This window comes from Ambystoma mexicanum, chromosome 1q (genome assembly GCF_040938575.1).
Source record: "Ambystoma mexicanum isolate Mex_15411 chromosome 1q, UKY_AmexF1_1, whole genome shotgun sequence".
NCBI lineage: Eukaryota > Metazoa > Chordata > Amphibia > Caudata > Ambystomatidae > Ambystoma > Ambystoma mexicanum.
This window is the reverse complement of record NC_090922.1, coordinates 41,060,278-41,077,857: the sequence shown is the minus strand read 5'-3', so window position 1 is coordinate 41,077,857 and position 17,580 is coordinate 41,060,278. Positions and strand designations below refer to the sequence as shown.

The 17,580-nt window shown below is 46.1% G+C and overlaps 1 protein-coding gene across 1 annotated transcript in view; it reads left to right on the top strand.

Annotated features, from left to right (window-relative positions):
• The first annotated feature begins 5,417 nt into the window (after positions 1–5,417).
• The window catches only part of AP1G1 (adaptor related protein complex 1 subunit gamma 1), a 1,918,561-nt gene continuing 1,906,398 nt past the window's right edge, over positions 5,418–17,580 (top strand). The window contains exon 1 of the mRNA XM_069635469.1: positions 5,418–5,758. The gene's annotated coding sequence lies outside the window, so the exon portion shown is untranslated. The remainder of the gene's footprint in view (positions 5,759–17,580) is intronic.

Genomic DNA, 17,580 nt, shown 5'->3' with positions numbered 1-17,580 from the left:
CCTAGCGAGAAAATCACAATATCACGATAGTAAACCAACACATACCATATCAACACAATATATATACAAATACGACAGTCTCAAGCGTTATATGCACGAAATGTGTAGTCCACCTAAAAGGGAAGGAAAACAGGCAGTGCGAAATAATGCTTAGACCCAGTTCACCTTCAGAGGCACCTAACTAGATGGATGTCCGAGCCCTGCGAAGAGTGGAGCCTTGTGCTCAAAAGTACCTGCACGTGCTGGTGCCAACGGGCAAAAGGAGAAGCTCTTCGAGGGAAATCAGGCAGTTCAGTTTAGTGCACAAAAGAAGAAGAAGAAGTTCCGTGACTCAAGCGCAGCCTCCACAGTGGGCAGAAGCAGAGCGCGAGTACGGACAAGGGTGCTGTTTTGACACAGCGGGGAAAAGCAATGGGCTCCTGCAGGAGGGCGACCAGATCCTAGCTATGCTACTCACCGGTCCCCGATGCAAGCAGACCCAGGCTTCTCCGCGTCCGTTTCAGTCGCTGGCAGGTTCAGAAGAGCAGGGAACGCCTCGTCGTCGTGTTGAGTAAAAAGACGTCCCAATCAAAGAAACCCGCACAGTTTGTTACCACAGCAGGGCAACGGAGCGGCCGTCTGTATCTGAGCCAAATGTACACTACTCACTTCAGACCTGGGAACGCCAAGTGTACGAAGCGTGTGAGAGTGACAAGGACTCGAAATACTACACAACCTGGCGGCGGTTACAGAGCAAGACTCCCGTGTAAGCTGGTCAGTCAGCTGGATGGCCCAGAGACGCTTCCGAAGGCTTACTGGCAGGAGATGGTGAAGATGCCGAGAATAGCTGCTCCCGCTATTCCAAGGGTCGAAGTACCAGTACAGGCCTTCTGGTTCGATCAAAGGTGAAAAGGGTTTCACAAGGCGACAGCAGTGCAGAGGAGAAGTCCTTCAGCGGGTCACCAGCGATTCCTCGGTCCAGCCTCTTGGTTGCAGGATACTTGGCTCCTGTATTGCTTTGTTCGTGAGAACTCAGGAGATCGACATGGTAGTGGTGTTTCCAGCCCCCTCTTATCCACGGTTCCCTTCGCGCCAAAACGGAGTGGACCCAATGGGAGATCCGCTCATCAACACTCACACCATTCGTGGACCAATCACGGACCACGGTGGTCCCAGGCATCCACACCACCCTAGACTCTCTGGCACCCAGGATGTGTATTGGGACCAGACATCCCAGCTCACATCCTGGAGGCACACACAAGACATGTAGAAGCCCGCGAAAGCATCTGTTTTTTGCGGGAAAGTACATGCCCAAATAAGGAAGGCCCCGGGTCGGCTCGACCTGGGGAAGGTGAAGGGAGCAAGACGGTCAGCAGACAGGACAACGGAGCCTCGTGGTCTGGTCATTTTGGGGGCCAGGCCACCATTTTGGGTTAAGCGTGAGAAACGCGCTTAAAACGCCAAAAGGAGCTCAAAACACAAGAAACGATCGCTGCCACCATTCCCGTCCCTGAATCACTTGCACCGATCAGATACAATCCTAAACGAGTATCTAGGGCCTGTAGAAGGCTAGAGACCCAAGAGACCTGTAACTTAGCTTACAGTGCCCTCTTGTGTCATGTTGCACAAAAGCCGCAACATGATAAAAGAAACTACGGGAAACAGCGTTCCCCGGTACTGACTGTCTTAAGGGCATGTCAGTTTCCCCGTAAGAAAGGAGCGAAAGCCCAGAGGAGTGCGGCAGAAGGCTGCACTTCTCTGGCAAAGTCGAGAACAAGGTGAAAAACAACAGCAAAAAGTTTAGGGGTTGCCACATGGAAGGAAAATTACCTACAATTACGAAATCTTTCCTAACACCTAGCCCATAGGCGCTGGCATTGGTCGTGATGCATGTTTCCCATTCTGGTTGAAGGGTTTTACACAGGGTACATGGAGGATTCTTCTTTTGATCTCCTTGAATGCTTCGTCCTGCTGGAGCCCCCATGCGTAACTCGACCTTCTCTTCAGGAGTTCCCTCATGGGGGACGTGGTTTCTGAGAATCTCGGGACAAATTTTGCATAGTATTCAGCAAGGCCCAGAAAGGACCGAAGTTTGTCTTTGGACATCGCGGCCGGGGCATCAGTTATGGCTTCCAGGAGGTTGATTTTGGGGCTCGCTCCCTCCTTCGGGATAGATGCGATAGCCGAGGTATTCAACTTGCCCTACGCCGAAAACGCATTTCTCGTGGCGCAGGTGGACCCCTGCTTCCTGGAGTCTGCTCAGTACTGCAGCAGTGCTTTGTCATGTGTCTCTGAGTTCTTTGCGTACATGAGTATCTCATCCTGAAAGTAGGAGACGTTCGCGATTCCTTTCAGCAGGGTGCTTATCATCCTCTGGAATGCGGATGCCGCTGAGGACAAGCCGAACGGCATTCTGGTATACTGGAATGTGCCGAACGGGGTGATAAATACCGTGAGCAGACGCGAGGATTTGCGCAGGCTGATCTGGTGGTATGCGTCACGCATGTCCAGCTTTGAGAACACTGTTGCTTCTTTCATCATGAGCACTATCTCACTGATGCTGGGGAGCGGGAAGCTGTTGGTGGCGACCTCTAAATTGAGGCTTCTGAGGTCAATGCAGACTCTGAGGTCATTTGAAGATTTTTTTTTAATGAGTACTACTGGGCTCAACCATTCTGAGTACTCTACCGTTTCGATGATGCCCTCATCGACCATTTTCTGGAGGTGGGCTTCTAGTGCAGATCTCGCTGTGGCAGGTACCGACCTGATCTTGTGCTTCCCAGGCACTGCGTTGGGTTTGAGGCAGATCTTGGGAACATAGTCCTTAATTTTACCCGGAGTTTCGGAGAACAGGCCAGGGAAGGCTTCTTTCCAACTCTGTCCTCCTCCTGAAGAGACCGCAAGCACCTGTTCAGGTGTGCTGGGGTCTAGCCTTATGCTGAACCTGTGTTGATCGTCCCACTCTAGTACGGCGGGGCCTTGAGAAGCAAAGTAGAGTGTTGTTGTGGTGAACCTGCCTTTGAACTCAATCCTTGCTTTAATGTAGCCGAGCAGATCTGCGGTGGCACCTCTGAAGACCGCTGGTTTTTGTCTGGTGGTTCTAATTTCTACTTTGTCACGCCCCATCATCTCTTTATAGGTGTTAATGGGCAGGATGGTGAGATCTGAACCTGAGTCGGCCATGACTTGTGTCTCCATGCCGTCCACTTTTATTGTGCAGTGGGGCTGTTCTCTCCTGGCTTTGGGGGCGTTGACCATGATGACCATGGGTCTGTCGTGTAGCTCGTCGTCTTCACTCGACTCTTTGTCGCCGTCGATGCGGGTGACAGCTTTTCCCTTCCATGTGCAGGCTTGGGCCACGTGACCGAAGTATCGACATTTTGAACACTCTTTGTTCCTAGAGGGGCATTCGAGATCACTGGCCATGTGTTTGGTGCTGGCACATCTATAGTACTTCGGTGCATCTCTTTGTCTGGGACCTTTGTCTCTGCGGTTGTCGCGGGGCTGTCTTTCTCTGCGCCCTCTCCATTGCAGCGCTGATATGTCGGGTACCGGCGATGGACTTCCGACCTCTTTGCGCCTGCTGGTGGTCTCCTCTTCGGCTCTGGCTATTTGGATGGCCTTGTCGAGGTCCACTTCCTTCTCCTGGATGAATTTATCCTGCATTTTTCTGGAATTGGTGTGAACCACAAGCATGTCGCAGATGACTTGTTCTGCACAGGGATGCTAGTTCCCTCATTCTGGTAATGTAGTCGTTGACTGGTTCGTTGCCCTCCTGCTTGCGAGTGTAAAACCTCAGTCTGCGCAACACCACATTTTCTTTGTTGGTGAACCTCTTCACGGTGCGGAGAATTGCTTCCTGGTATGTATCGTCGTCTTTGCCAGCCTCTGGCATGGCCTTTAGTCCTGCAAATATGCGCTGCCCCTCGATCCCCATTGCGTTTAACAGCATTGCTTTCTTCCTGGACGGTGCGCATTCCATTCCGCCCGTCGCTTCCAGGTATGTGGAAAAAAACAGTTCCCACTGCTGCCACAGAATCGCTGGGGTCCCGAGCGAGGGGAGGAACGCAGGGAGGGGGGGCATGGCGCCTTGCATGGTGGTTGCACTGGGTTCTGGTTCCTCGTTGCCAATTATGTGGTGGCCTTAATGAAGACAGGACACCGTATGTGGTAACTGTGGTATTTATTGGACACCAGTGGTGAGCTGATAAACTTGAGAATATAGTGTCCAGGGTCAACTTGGAAATATAGTGTCCAGGGGCATAACTGTACTCACAGTCTAGTAGTCCTATTCCAGCAGCTGCTCTTCTGCTGCTTGCAAGTCCCCTTAGGGAGGCACACAATTCACACCAGAGCCTCCAGGAGGCTGTCCTCAGCCATGGCGTTACGCTCTGGTGTGTGTGTGTGCTGCATTCATAGGCCTAGAGGCCTGCTGGCTCCGTGCTTCAGGAGTGTGGGGGCAGTCCTCTCACTGCGTTCTCCCACCAGCTTCTGACTCGCTGCATGTTCCTTCGTGCTTCCGTGCGAGTTCTCGCGAGATCGCCTTCCCGCGATCGGAAGTCCCCACACCTTGGCTTTTAGTGGGCTGCGTTTGGCAGGGGACAATTAGATAACCCCGGGAAGGGGGCCCGTCTGAGACACAAATGCAGGAGCCTGCTGGGGCTTTGCCACGGCCTCATTAAAGCCCTGTTTAAATACATGTATTGGCAAAGCCAACAGTTTTGGCTTGTGTGCACGTTTTTGGCATTTGCCAGGCACTGCTATTAGATACTCAGGTACTCGTACCTTTTTGCACCTACCATCAATGTCCAGTTAATACCACTACGGCTGTGCCTGGCAAGTGCCTTTTCCCTGCCCATACATGCCAAACCTCCCGATTTTTCAGTGAAAAATATTATTTTTTACTTACTCTTACCTAAAATAATTCTAGCCCCCAATGCATTCCTATGGTAAATTTCAGGGACGAAATCTCCCTCCCAGGTGCTTGGAATGTTGGTACATTTGCATGCCTACACAAAAGCCCAAACTGTTGCTATGCTCGTTTAACATGTGGGCAGCTAGCAGCAACTTCTACACAGTTGGGCGGTGTGTTGTTATGTTAAAGGTTCTTGTACCACGCACTGTTGGCACCTGCTTGTTCTATGTGTCATTGGGTGACAAAAATCTCTGGATTATTTCCCTTTGGACTAGAGGCCATTTCTTTCCCAACGTATTCTTCTCTGTTTTTGGAAAATTCGACCATAAACACATGGGGATGGCAAGCACGACGATACGATATTCGTTAACTACACAGCAAGCAGCAAGCAGGCTGTCAACCCCAGCAGAACCGTTACCAGTAAAGCAGGGAGGCCCGGAACCCATTAGCTTTGGTGAATGTTTCCAACCGGAACAGAACGGATCGCACCTCGGCGGTGACTAGGCACAGCCGTGACGTCATCAGTGACTGCCGCGAGTCGCACCACGCCCTGCATCTGACACTTCCGCTGCTTCCTATGAGTTTGGGGGGGGGGGCGAAATAGTTCCTGGACTTTAGGCTTCATAGACACTCATCACTGGCAGGTGTATATCTGAATATACAGATCCACATCAGCAGGTCATCTGCTGTGTTAGGTGTGGGGCAACAGCCAAACGAAGGCCGGGAAGAGGGAAGACCGACCAGTGTCTTCCTCCGCAGCCTTCTACATCGGTGCCGATAGGGGAGCCACCATTTTGGATGTCGGGCCGAGCTCTAGGGAAGTAAAGACCGAGAGGGCGGCGGAAGCTGCGGCACCCGGAGCCGGTGAGTGACTGGGGGCAGCGGGGTCAGAGGGAGGAGCTACGGCTTTGCATCTCTTGTACAGTGACAGGGAAGGGGAGATTTGGCGTCTGTGACACAGAAGTGGGGGCATTTGGGAATTGCCAACTCCTCCCCTTTTCCGGGGTCAGGACTCCTAGTAGTGCACCCTCCCACAGGCTAGACATCTTTCAGGACTGTCCGTGACCTCAATGAATAGCACGCATTTTTATGCTCCCAGCACCCGCTTGCGAAAACTATCATGCGCCTGTCCATACGTGTTGTATTAGTTACTGCACGTCACTATGCTCACCACGATTGCTTTATCCCCTCTTATCTCTCACTTGTGTTGTCATATCCCTGTACGTACAGACACTGTTTATGTCCATTTCATATACCCATAGGGGTTGTCATCCTGCTCACGCACATGCCAACTGGGTTTGCCCTTCTGGTCGCACATTAGGATGTCAGCGTCCTTTTCATGCTTGCCAACATTCTGTGACCAAAAAGATGTAGGTTTTTTCAAGTTTCAAAAATAATAATTCGCATAACAATGACATCACAGGAAAATACAAAGCATACATTGTTGGCAACACTGGAGCATTTTAAAATGCCCAACCCATCAAACAGCACAGCATGGAAAGATGTTCAAATGTTAAAAATGTATAATTCTCAATGGTAAGTTAACACCAAAGTCAATTGCATAGAAGGTAATCTCACACAGCTGGTAGGCAATGTTTGCCACTTCTCTGTAGCAGCAGCCTGGCCAATACATGTGTATTCCTGCAGTGCAGGTTGAACACTGAATGACATGGAGACTGATACCCGCCCCGCCTGATGGGCAGATGCTGTATGATGGTGTTACGCTCTGCCAATTGCCTTCACTGGTGATTCACCCAAGAGTGCAGGACAGAGTCATGTAGCTGTCGAGTCAGTGGATTGTTCTGAGCCCAATCAAAGTAATCACCTACCAGCCCACTGCAAAGACAGACTACTGTGTTGCATGCTTTGTCCTGGGCCTAGTCTCAAGCAGCCTGCCTTAGTTACATAATTACCTGCCACTGTAAAAAGCAGTAGGATCTGTCACCCAAATCTGTAGGCGATAGGACTGCTTAAAAAGCAGTAGTGTACTGCCTAAATCTGTAGGGTTGGCAAGTATGCCTTTCTCTTCATCCACTATCAATAACATAACTCAGTCGCTGATGGGACTGTCATCTTTTCTCAAACTAGGTATGCTGTGCTACTTTTATGTATTTTCATGCTACTGCACATCCACTAACATTATCGTACCCTCACACATAACCATATATCATAATCTCCATGTATAACTAGTAGCATTGTCGGGCAATATACGCACTTGGATTGTTCGCGTTTCTTTTAGATATACTGTGGGATACCAACAGCAGAGGGGTGTGTGTTCTCAACACCACCCTCTGCCCCCAAGCATTTGCTCCCCTGAAGATTAACATCCAAGAGAGGAGCGTTTCCCATAATGTTGCTGGCAATGTGTAAAAGGTGCGCACCTTTTTAAAACTAAAACGTTGTTTAAATATTTCCTGCAGACTACAATCCTAAAATGATTTTGCAGGAGTCCTGATCAGATGTTCAAGTGGTATTGTGTCTTGTTCCTGGTCTTAATGACCTGGGTTGAATCCTGACTTCGGCACTCTTAAGTCCAAACACACGAAACCAATTGGAGGCTGTAAATGGATTTTTCACCATCCCCGGGGACTTTTTTTGCCAAGTCCAACGCTAACCATATCCGCTTCCCATGTACACAGTTGTATTTTTAGTCCCTATACGTACCATTTGAATTGTTGTTCCAAAGCTCCCCACTAATGGTTGGTCTGGTTATAAATAATATGCAACAAGAGTTCTGCAAGGTAACTGCCCACCTCAAATATCTGGTGGGTGGGATAATTAGAATACGGAATGGGCCACTATGACTGGGAGTGACGTCGGATGACCTGCATTCACAACAAGGCAATGCCAGCACCGTTATATTGGGGTGCAAACTTTGCACTCATTAGCTAGTAATAATTGACTCTTGGTGAGTAAGAAATGGTATGCTGTGTATATGTGTAGAATTGAGGTGGCAAGTGACTTTTCGTGGCTGGCTAGAAGCTTGCATAGTGACATTTTTACCCAAGCTTATAAAAAACGTGGTGCTGCAAATCCCCTTCCCCGGTGAAGTCACTTGTTTGACAGTGAACATGTTTTCTGTCGCACAATAATGTGCATGGAAAGTTACTGCTGGGAAGGAAATGCAGAGTTCCTTTTTTCTTAACTATATATAGATTTGTATTGAAGGACGTGTTTGTGGACACCAAGAGTAACCCAAATCATAGGATCTCCACTTGTTCAAGAACCGATGTAGAGACCCAGATGCCCATCCCTGTAGGGCATCAGAGTTTAAAGGGTTTGAGGCCGAGCTACTGATTCCAGTAGCTAATATGAGTAAGAATTCTACGCCTATGGTATGTCACAGATTGATAACGAAGAGGCCATTGTATTCAGCAGTGGTGGCTCTGCAACAACCCTCTCGACAAGGAATCCGAGATGAGTGCTGTAAGAGGAGTGATCCCTCTAAGGAACCTGGTTTAGGAAAGCAAAACGTCATGGGCCCGCATGGGCTACTCCTGTAATATGTATTTGACTTTGAGGGTCTGGCCGTCTTGAACAGGTCTAATGTCCTAGCCCTCTTGTATGAGATTCCTAGTTTAAGACTAATAACATCAAAGGATATTCCGTTGGTGGACTTTATAGAATCAACGAGAGATAATCGAGTGGTCTTAAGTTCCATCTAGAATAGTGTATGAGGTGCTATTGAAAGAATCAACTAGCCTATCACAATTAGGTTATGATCTAGGTTATGATCTCACACCGTATACCCCAAAGGGAAGTGCCTGCAATGAAATTGGTATAAGGAAGGGGCAAGTGGATAATGCCCAGAGGGCATTTATTATTATTGGGGCAGGGAGAGCTCCCGGGATGACCAGTACATTTGTTTGCGATGAAGACCGTGTGTCTTTGTTTAACGGGAAGTTTGATCCCATAAGGGCAGGAGATTGGAGGTGGCTGGATCTTGCATTAAAATCTATTGCTCAGCTAAATGATTTGAGACAACCTCTTTAGCGCCTTAATCCCCTTTAAATGCCTCTCCTGGAACATTCAGGGCTTTAATGAGTTGATGAACGATCAAGGCCTCTGTATATTTTTGAGAAATCATGTAATTCTCTTGTTTCAGGAAGTATGGCTAACCGAATGTTGCGTTTTTGAGGGTTACCAAATAGTGTTTCAATCGTCCTATGAGGGTAACTGTGGTTGTATTCAAACTGGTGAAACAAATGGCCTTTCGGAAGGGCTGATGGTGGCCTACTTGTTGAGGGAAGCAAAGTGCTTGCAGACATAACTTTTTGGTAGTGAATGTATATTGGCAAAATAGTTATAGTGATTTAGGCGAGATATTGCCAAAACTGACCCTGGTGATTGAAGATTAGTACATTAATTATTATGGAGGGTATGTAATTGTGGCGAGAGACTTGCATTCCACCAGTGCGGAGTTAACTTGTCTGTTGAACAGTACTGACCGGCGTAACGTGACCTAGAGCAAAAATGCAGTAGGGTAAAATATGGATGTTGAATTATCGAGTGTGTGAAAGTTATTACACATAACATGAGGGGGATTATGTTATTCAGTCCTGGATCACCTGTTTGTTTCTAAAGGTCTTCTAGATGTATAGATTTCAGGATAAAATGCTGAAATCCTGGTCAGTTGAGAACCAAGACATCCTCAAAATGATTGGCAGTACGGAAGAAGAACTTGGGCAGAATCCCACCAAAGTCAAGAAAAAAAATGGAAGAGTGGGACTGGATACAGACACTCAATGTAGCATCTAAAAACAAATTGACAACTGGCCTCCTGACAAACGCAAAGAGGCTAAACCAGCTCCCAGAGTACATGGACAAATTCCCAAATAGAACATGGCAGAATGTTTTCCTGAGGGTTCGCCTATTTAATTCCCATGCATTTTTAAAGAAAGTGAGAACGAACAAGGAATTATTGTAAACATTGTAATCAATTGAATCAAGTAATAAAAATATGTATAGATTTCATTTGCTTAATCAACCGTAGTCTGCTAGCAGCTATGTTTTTTTTATTTTGAGGAAGGACAAGCAATAGGCGTAAAGTGGTTTGGTGGGTCTGATGGGGCGTAACACATTAAAGTGAAATGATGCCAGTGTGTTTTGTTTTAATGAGAACATAGTCTACCTTTATTAACACTCCCATAGAGCAAAAATCCAACTTTATTCTTTGGATGATTTTAATAGTGTAATTGAACAAGCTATGCCACCTGTTAAAGATTGGAAAGGGAAAAACGGTAACCAACAAATCTCATTTGCATAGGTATCAAGTGTACAAGATCAAAAGAAGAGTAGTATTAAGAGTATAAGATGGATCGGGCAGATGCGGTTGGATTTCAATGGTGCTATGAATCTAATAAAGGAGGAGAAACCAATGTTGAAAACTTGGCTTAAAACCTGACATTCTATGTTATGGCAGCAGGATGGAGAGGCGATGTTGGCTATATTTGAGAAGAAGTGGCCAATTTCTGTTCTGGCCGAGCAAAAAGAGGAATGGGTGCAGCATTTTTCGGCACTATATGGAAGGAATATAGGGGGTGGGTGGCTGGATCTATATGGATACCAGTATACATATATATGGTGTGCCGCCAATGATCACTCCATTAATGCCACTAAGAACAAGATTCTCATCAGCACACCCCCTCCTTCCTTTCTCTGGCCGGCCTCTCTTGGCCCTCTTCCTGCTCCCAGCTGCAAGGCTAAGAACCTCAGGGTCATCCTCGACTCCACACTCTCTCTCCTCACATCTCTGACGTCTCTAAGAAGTCACACTACCAGCTGCACCTCCTCAGAGATATTCTTCCTTTCCTCGCCCTCTCCTCCACGCCCAGAAGCTCACTGTTTCCAGAGCTCTGGTTCTCTCTAGGCTGGACTACTGCAACGGCCTCTTTCTAAATATGCCTGCTTCCACTCTCCGCCCTCTGCAACTCAGCCAGAACAGGATTGCAGGACTTGTCCTTGCCCTCAAGCCTAGGGATCGTATCTCTCCAGGACTGAAATCTCTCTATTGGTTCCCAGTGGCTGCGAGGATTAAGTTCAAAACCCTCTGCATTGTCCACAAGGCCTTCTGGGGCCTCAATACCTTAAACTCCCTCTTCCTAAATATCTTCCTTCTCGAGCTCTTTGCTCGTCCGCCTCCAACTCTCTCAAGGTCACTCGCTTCTCCAAGCAACAAGTTGGTGATAGATCTCCTTCTTCGGCTGGGGCCTCCCTGAAACATGAGGAGAATCATCCAGTTCCGGAAGCAACTCAAAACCTTTCTCTTTGCTTCTGCTTTTTCTCCTCCTCTCCCCTGCTGACTTCCTGGCTGAAACTGAAACTACACTGGTTACCTGGCCACCTTCTGATCTTGGGCCCAGGTCCCCTCCCCCGCCAGTCGCACCCCCCCCTCCTTGCTGGCACCCCCTGCACTTGGGGGCTTTTTCTGTATCTCTACAGTCCCACTGCCAGCACTTGACACCTGTTGTGTGCACTTACTCTTGCCACCTGCTGGCCGTACTTTTACTTATTGTTTATGCTATTATCCCATGTGCTGCACTTTCCCATGCACTTGCTCGATCTGAATGACACCTGACCTAGTAGGATCGTTGTCTGTCTTCCCTCTCTTCCCCCTCCCTTGCCTCTTCGCGCCTTGAAACACTTGTGTATAGGCGCGTTATAAATGCCTTATCACCTCATATCATATACAGGGTTTGCAATTTACGCTGGAGGAGGTGGTGGGTTTAATAAAAAAAAGGGAGTAGTTCGAGAGATGATGGTCCAAATCAACTCTAGTATGCAATTTTTAAACAGGCTGCTGAGTTATGGGGATGTATTCTGTTTTTACTACTTGAAGACCTTGTATGCAAATGACACACCCCTTGGTACTGGAAAATGTGCTCGTCATCACTATGTACAGAATAGTGCTGAATAACTATAGGCCGAAAACACGAATCGGCGCATATTGTGAGATCTTTGCTGCACTGATTTTGGGAAATTTGGAGCGCTGGGCCAACGAGGCAGGGCTGCTCAGGGTAGCCTAGACAGATAAACAGATTGTAATGGGCTTCTTATAACCTGCATACAGGATTTGGCTTGGGGAAAGAATGCTCTACCTATTTGGATGGCCTTCTTAGATCTCTCTACAGCCTTTGATTTGGTTGATCGTCATATATTGTTGGTTAAACTAAATAGGCAGAGCATTCCTATTGGGCTCCTAAAAATTCAAATCAGATACCTTTGATACAGCTTAAATTAAATCATGAGGGAGAACTGTCAAGAAAGATTGATACTTTAGCTGGCTTGAAGCAGGGGTGCGTGCTGGCCACATGCGTTTTTTAATTTATATGTAGCTGATATAGGTGCAGTTTTAGAAGGTGTCCTTTGTATCCCCCAAGATAGGAAACATTACATTATCATGGCTTGCGTATGCCGTTGACTTTCTACTTCTACTTCTAGATTGTTTGTTTGTTAATGGCTTTTAGGCAGTTTATGGATGAGAATTACCCGGATGAAATCTAAAGTGGTGAGGTTTTGTTGGAAAGATGAGACTGATTTATTAAAATGTTAAGGCTTAAAGTTGCAAGTAATTTAGTATATTGGGCTCCTGATCTTAACAAATCCGAGATTTCTTTAAATGCATGACGGCTGGGGTCGCGGTCAAGTCAGAGAGGGGCCCCTTTACTTGTCCCTCACTCACAGGGCCGGCCTTAGCGGCTTCAGCGACCTGTGCAAATTGGAGCCCCCCCCTCCTCGCACACCCCTGTTTCTACCTCCCCGTTCCGGCACCTCGCAGGGAGCTAATCACTGGAATACGGCATTCATGGTAATGCACAAGTGCCTTCTTCCAATGCAAACTGCCTCGTTCCCGCGTCGGAGCGAGGAGGTAATCATGTGAATAGGTTGCTGATGCAAAGCATGAGCACCCTATTGTTCTTTAATGCGCCCAGCGGGCGCATTTAATAAGAAAAGGGCGCCTTCCGCGCTTCTCCCTCTACGCCAGCTGGGGGGAGCCCTTGAAAGACTCCCCTGAGCTGGTGTGGCAGGGGGGTAACAGCGCCCCGAGCGGTCCCCTGCCCTAAGGGTGGCCCTGCTCACTCACCCCCCATTCCGTGGGCCTGAGCATGCACCTCGGGCTATGATCCCTCACTTACCTTTCCTGTGCCCCCGCCTTCCTCACCGTGCACTCACTCGCCTCCTCAGCTATCCTTTCTCTGCTGTCCCTCACTCTAATGTGCTCCCCGCTTGCCCTCCCTGTACTCCTCCGGTCTCCACTCTGTGCTCTGTTGCACACTCGCACCTGCTAACTCCTCCCTCTGAGGGCATGTTTCCAACCCCCCTACTGTGCCCTTTTATAAACCACGTGGAATATTCCCCCCGCAAAACAAATATTTTAAAAATACATATTTTTACATACATACTTTTTTGTGTTTATGCCCATGGGTTCTAATAGCTTTATAGACCTTGGCCTTTGGCCATACTGTCATTATGGGCCCTCATACCTCGTTAAAGGCCCTTGCGAACTTGGTCTTCAGGGCCTATAACAACTCGTACGGCCATCGCTGCAGGTCTATAAAGCTATATTACAACTGCAAAAGAGACATTTGCCTCGTCACCATTATCATCTCGAGGAGGGCCTGCACCTAGGGTCTCCTGTATTTGCACATCATGCGACAAGGGCAGAAACCTAGCAGAATCTGTTGCATCCACTAAAAGATCCGCCGCCCCACCATCCAAAATTCTAAGCATCCAGTCTAGCAAAGATTCGCCATTTCTTTGTTTCAATCAATTATCTCACCAACTTCCGGCTGTGAATAATCCTCAAGTGTGGTCATATCCACCAAACCTCCTTGCGGATTCATTGGATGATGACCCATCTTTCTGCGTATTACGGGCTTAACAGTCACCTCTTTACATACCGGTTCTGGCTTCTATACACCTTCCGTTTCGGAACCACTATCGGTAGTATTACTATCAAACACATCCCCATCTCACTGATCGGGATTCCAATCTACACACGCGGAAGCAATAACTGACGCCATGTTTCGAGAATCAACCCGTCCTCTTCTCTTTTGATATTTATAACGAGCAACCCTTATTGCAACCCGTTCCGCTACCGCTTGGTATTTGTTTGCCTTATTATGAAACAATTTCATTTGGAGCTGCTGCATTAACACAATTTTTGTTTTTCAGCAGCCAGTTCCTTCTCCAATTTTATATTCTGTTGATGCATTTTTCGAAAGGAATGCAATAGATTCCAACCCCTTCTCCCTAGAGCTGAACATTCTTTACCTTTCTCCACAGAGACTTGTTGTAAGCATTTCGTTACTTCGGCTAGACTTGCTTCTCCTATACTTTTATCCCAGGACTCACTCAATCCTGCACCACATGCCCAAGTCTGTGCAACCTTATATGGGCCCTTTGTACACACTGGGATAGTCTCCTCAGGACAGTGTCTGCCTGCGGAGCTACATTTTTTCCTAAATTATGTCAAATTAATGTTTCTCCTCCCTACTGTAAATACCTAAACACATACACACATATATACTTTTTTCTTTTTCCTTTCCACACCTAGGGGAGAAAGTAATAGAGGGGGAAAATATGTATTCCGTGTTCAGAGTCCAAAACTTTAAATTCAATTTATTAGCAGGATCCTTTGGCATCAATATCAGCACAAAGACCCTACGCACAGCGCCAAAATGATCTGCTTTTGCTTGGCCAAATGAAGGGAATCCTTGTACTTGCGTTTCCCCAGCCCCTGGCAAAACAAGTTATTGGACTTGGGCACAAAATCACACTTGGACTAATCATTATAATAAACAATGAAAATGGCTCGTTATGGGCCCTTTATTCAGTAAAAATACATATATGCTTGGCATACATAAACAAACATATAATCAGATATATGTACAAACATATAAAAAGAAGGCATCACTGTTAATAAGGACATAGAAGACATCTTCATCTTGGCCACTTCAACACTGCTTAGTCCGAGAACAGGTAGGCGAAGAGATCACTCGTACTAACGTGGTTTGAGGCAGAGCGTCCTACCTCTCAGCAAGACTGCATCACCCGGGGGTCCAAGTTCTAACTAACTTTGGCACAGAATGCCCCATTCTCTTTATGGAACATGACCCTGCCCTTCTCAGTTAGGACTACCCTCGGCCGAAGAGCAGATCACAAGTGGAAGGAGCAGAGAGTGGAAAAATCCAGTCAAAAGAGGAAAAACACTGCGCTAATCTCCTCACATTCATTCCCAGAACCCCTTATCATGCACCTGCAGACTGCTCTGACTCCCTCCTCGTATTCGTCCTTCAGTGGACAATCCAATAACTATTCTCCACAGCAAGTCCACTCAGCTACAATATTTATGTAGCCATGTGACCTTGATCTGGTTTTGCTACTGAAATGCTCGTTTATTTTCAGAGGCCCGCAGACACACAACACAGGCTTCTATTACAGTGATGGGAGATGAGTGTCCAAAATGGACAAGCACCGGCGCCATGTTATTTTAGCTCGCATCTTGCACAAGCATTACATCCATAAATGGAGGGAACATTGTACAAGAGTGAAATCTTCCCTAACACTAAGCGCATAGGATCTCAGCTGGTGGATACAGTAATCAAAGTTTATAGAGATTAGGCGTGCACTGTTGGGCTTCATGGTGCCAAGATCTGGGGGACAGAGTCGGTTGAAAGACTGCAGTGGCTAAGAGAAGACATTTTTTTTTTCAGCGTTATACTAACCCTGCTGACCTTCTCTGTACACTCAGTACTCGGCATTTGGGCTCATTGAGGATTGGTGCACAATAGCCCCAGCCTTGATCTGGCTTGCCCCTTGGGCAACCCCATAAACTGTATTATCAAGGCAACTCTATTATGTAATGGAAGGTGCCAGTGCTGGTAATATCAGATGTCTAACGCATGCTAAAAAGTCCCTTGCCGCAATAAATGCTAGTCATCGATTCGACCATCCTGATCTTGTTGATGGTTTCAGTAGGTATAGGTGGAAGGCCAAGGTACTATATCTGGATCCATTAAATGAAAGAGAATATGTGTACCTTCTGAAACCCTCTAATGGAGTCCAATCTAGTAATTTTCCATCCCAGTTGGAGCCATACTAGACATGTTATTTAACCACTAAGAAATATTTTAATTTAGTTTGACTGGTGTCTGCAACCTTTGGCGCTCCAGATGGTTTGAACTACAACTATACCAGCCAGCAGTCTTGGTGAGGGGTTCATGGAAGTCGTAGGCCATAACATATATTGTTTTGTAAATGTGATAGCCTCCCTAATCTGTTGGCTCTGGTATATTTCAGTGTAGAAATTCACTTAAGAACGTAGGCATTCTCCACAAAGCCTCTTTATAATCAAACAATACAACAGTGCTTCCCAACAGCCCCATATTATAAATCTCTGTCAACACAGGTTTTATGCGTACTTGGTGGCTCTGTTGTTTTTTCATGGATCGTTTACCACATTTAAAAAAAGTTGCTCTAGTTAATATTGTCAAAACCGTTAAGATTTAATGAGATGTGTTCAATTTGTGATGTTGACGTTCGGTTTTTAAATACAAACAATTAAAAAGCGTATGCATTTCTAATCTTGCCAATTGAGCAGATTAATCTATGATGATTTTAGCTAATTAATTTTCTTAAATGTTGTTGAGCTGAAATGCCAACAGTCCCCCTTAGCTTCTGTGTGATTCTCTAATATAAAGAAAAATGGTTGTGTGTAATATATTATCATTACATTTTTGTAGCACAAGCCTAGCTCTGGAGCAACAGAGCTATGTACCGGATATACAGAAAAATCATTGTTTGGTGCTTCCTGCATTTGAACTCTGATCATATTCTAAATATACGAACTTCCTTCTAGTTTTTGTGGCAACAATTTAAATATTTGTTAGATGTAAATCAATACTTCCAATTGATTACAACTATAAAAGTGCCAATTTTACTAATTTTAAGTTACTACTTTCTCTACCCTTGTGTTTTTATATAGAATATTAATCTTTTAACTAAAACTGTATTGTACTATCCTAATATGGTGTTGAAGCAGTCCAAACTGAGAATAGGGAAGTAACTTTTAATTTCTGGTTCCCGGTGCTTTCATTTGCATCAAGTCTAACTGACTTTTAGTTTGTGGGCCGCGCTAAACACAGTGAGTTCAAATAAAATAAAGAACATTGGTTCTTTTAATGTAGGCTTTATTAGTTAATCAAAATATAGAGCTTACCGCTTGTTTATGCTGCCTTTGCTTTAAATACCTCTGTGTCCAATTGATCGCTATCTTGCATCAGATTTGGAGTATTTCAAACTGCCGTGTGTGGACTCCATTGTGTAAGGGTATCAACACCAGTTGGTAAATACCTAAATCTATTCACTTTTATGTGCAATAATTTTTAACACTCTTTGGTAATTTCCTAATTGTATTCACATCATATTTTTTTCTGTTATTGTGAGATATGCAAGCACCATTTGACAATTTTTGATATTAAATTCTTGTTAATATATGGCGATATAGGCTACAGTAATTTAGTGCGTTCCATCTTGGAGTAGGCTTTTATTTCCTTCTTAGAACTATGCACTCTCATAGACCTTGATGTGTGTTTTTGTTCCAACCCGTAACTGGCTCAGTAGAATGTGGAAATAAGATTGAACACACACTTTAGGAGGGGCTTTCGATGATTTGTGCACTCTAC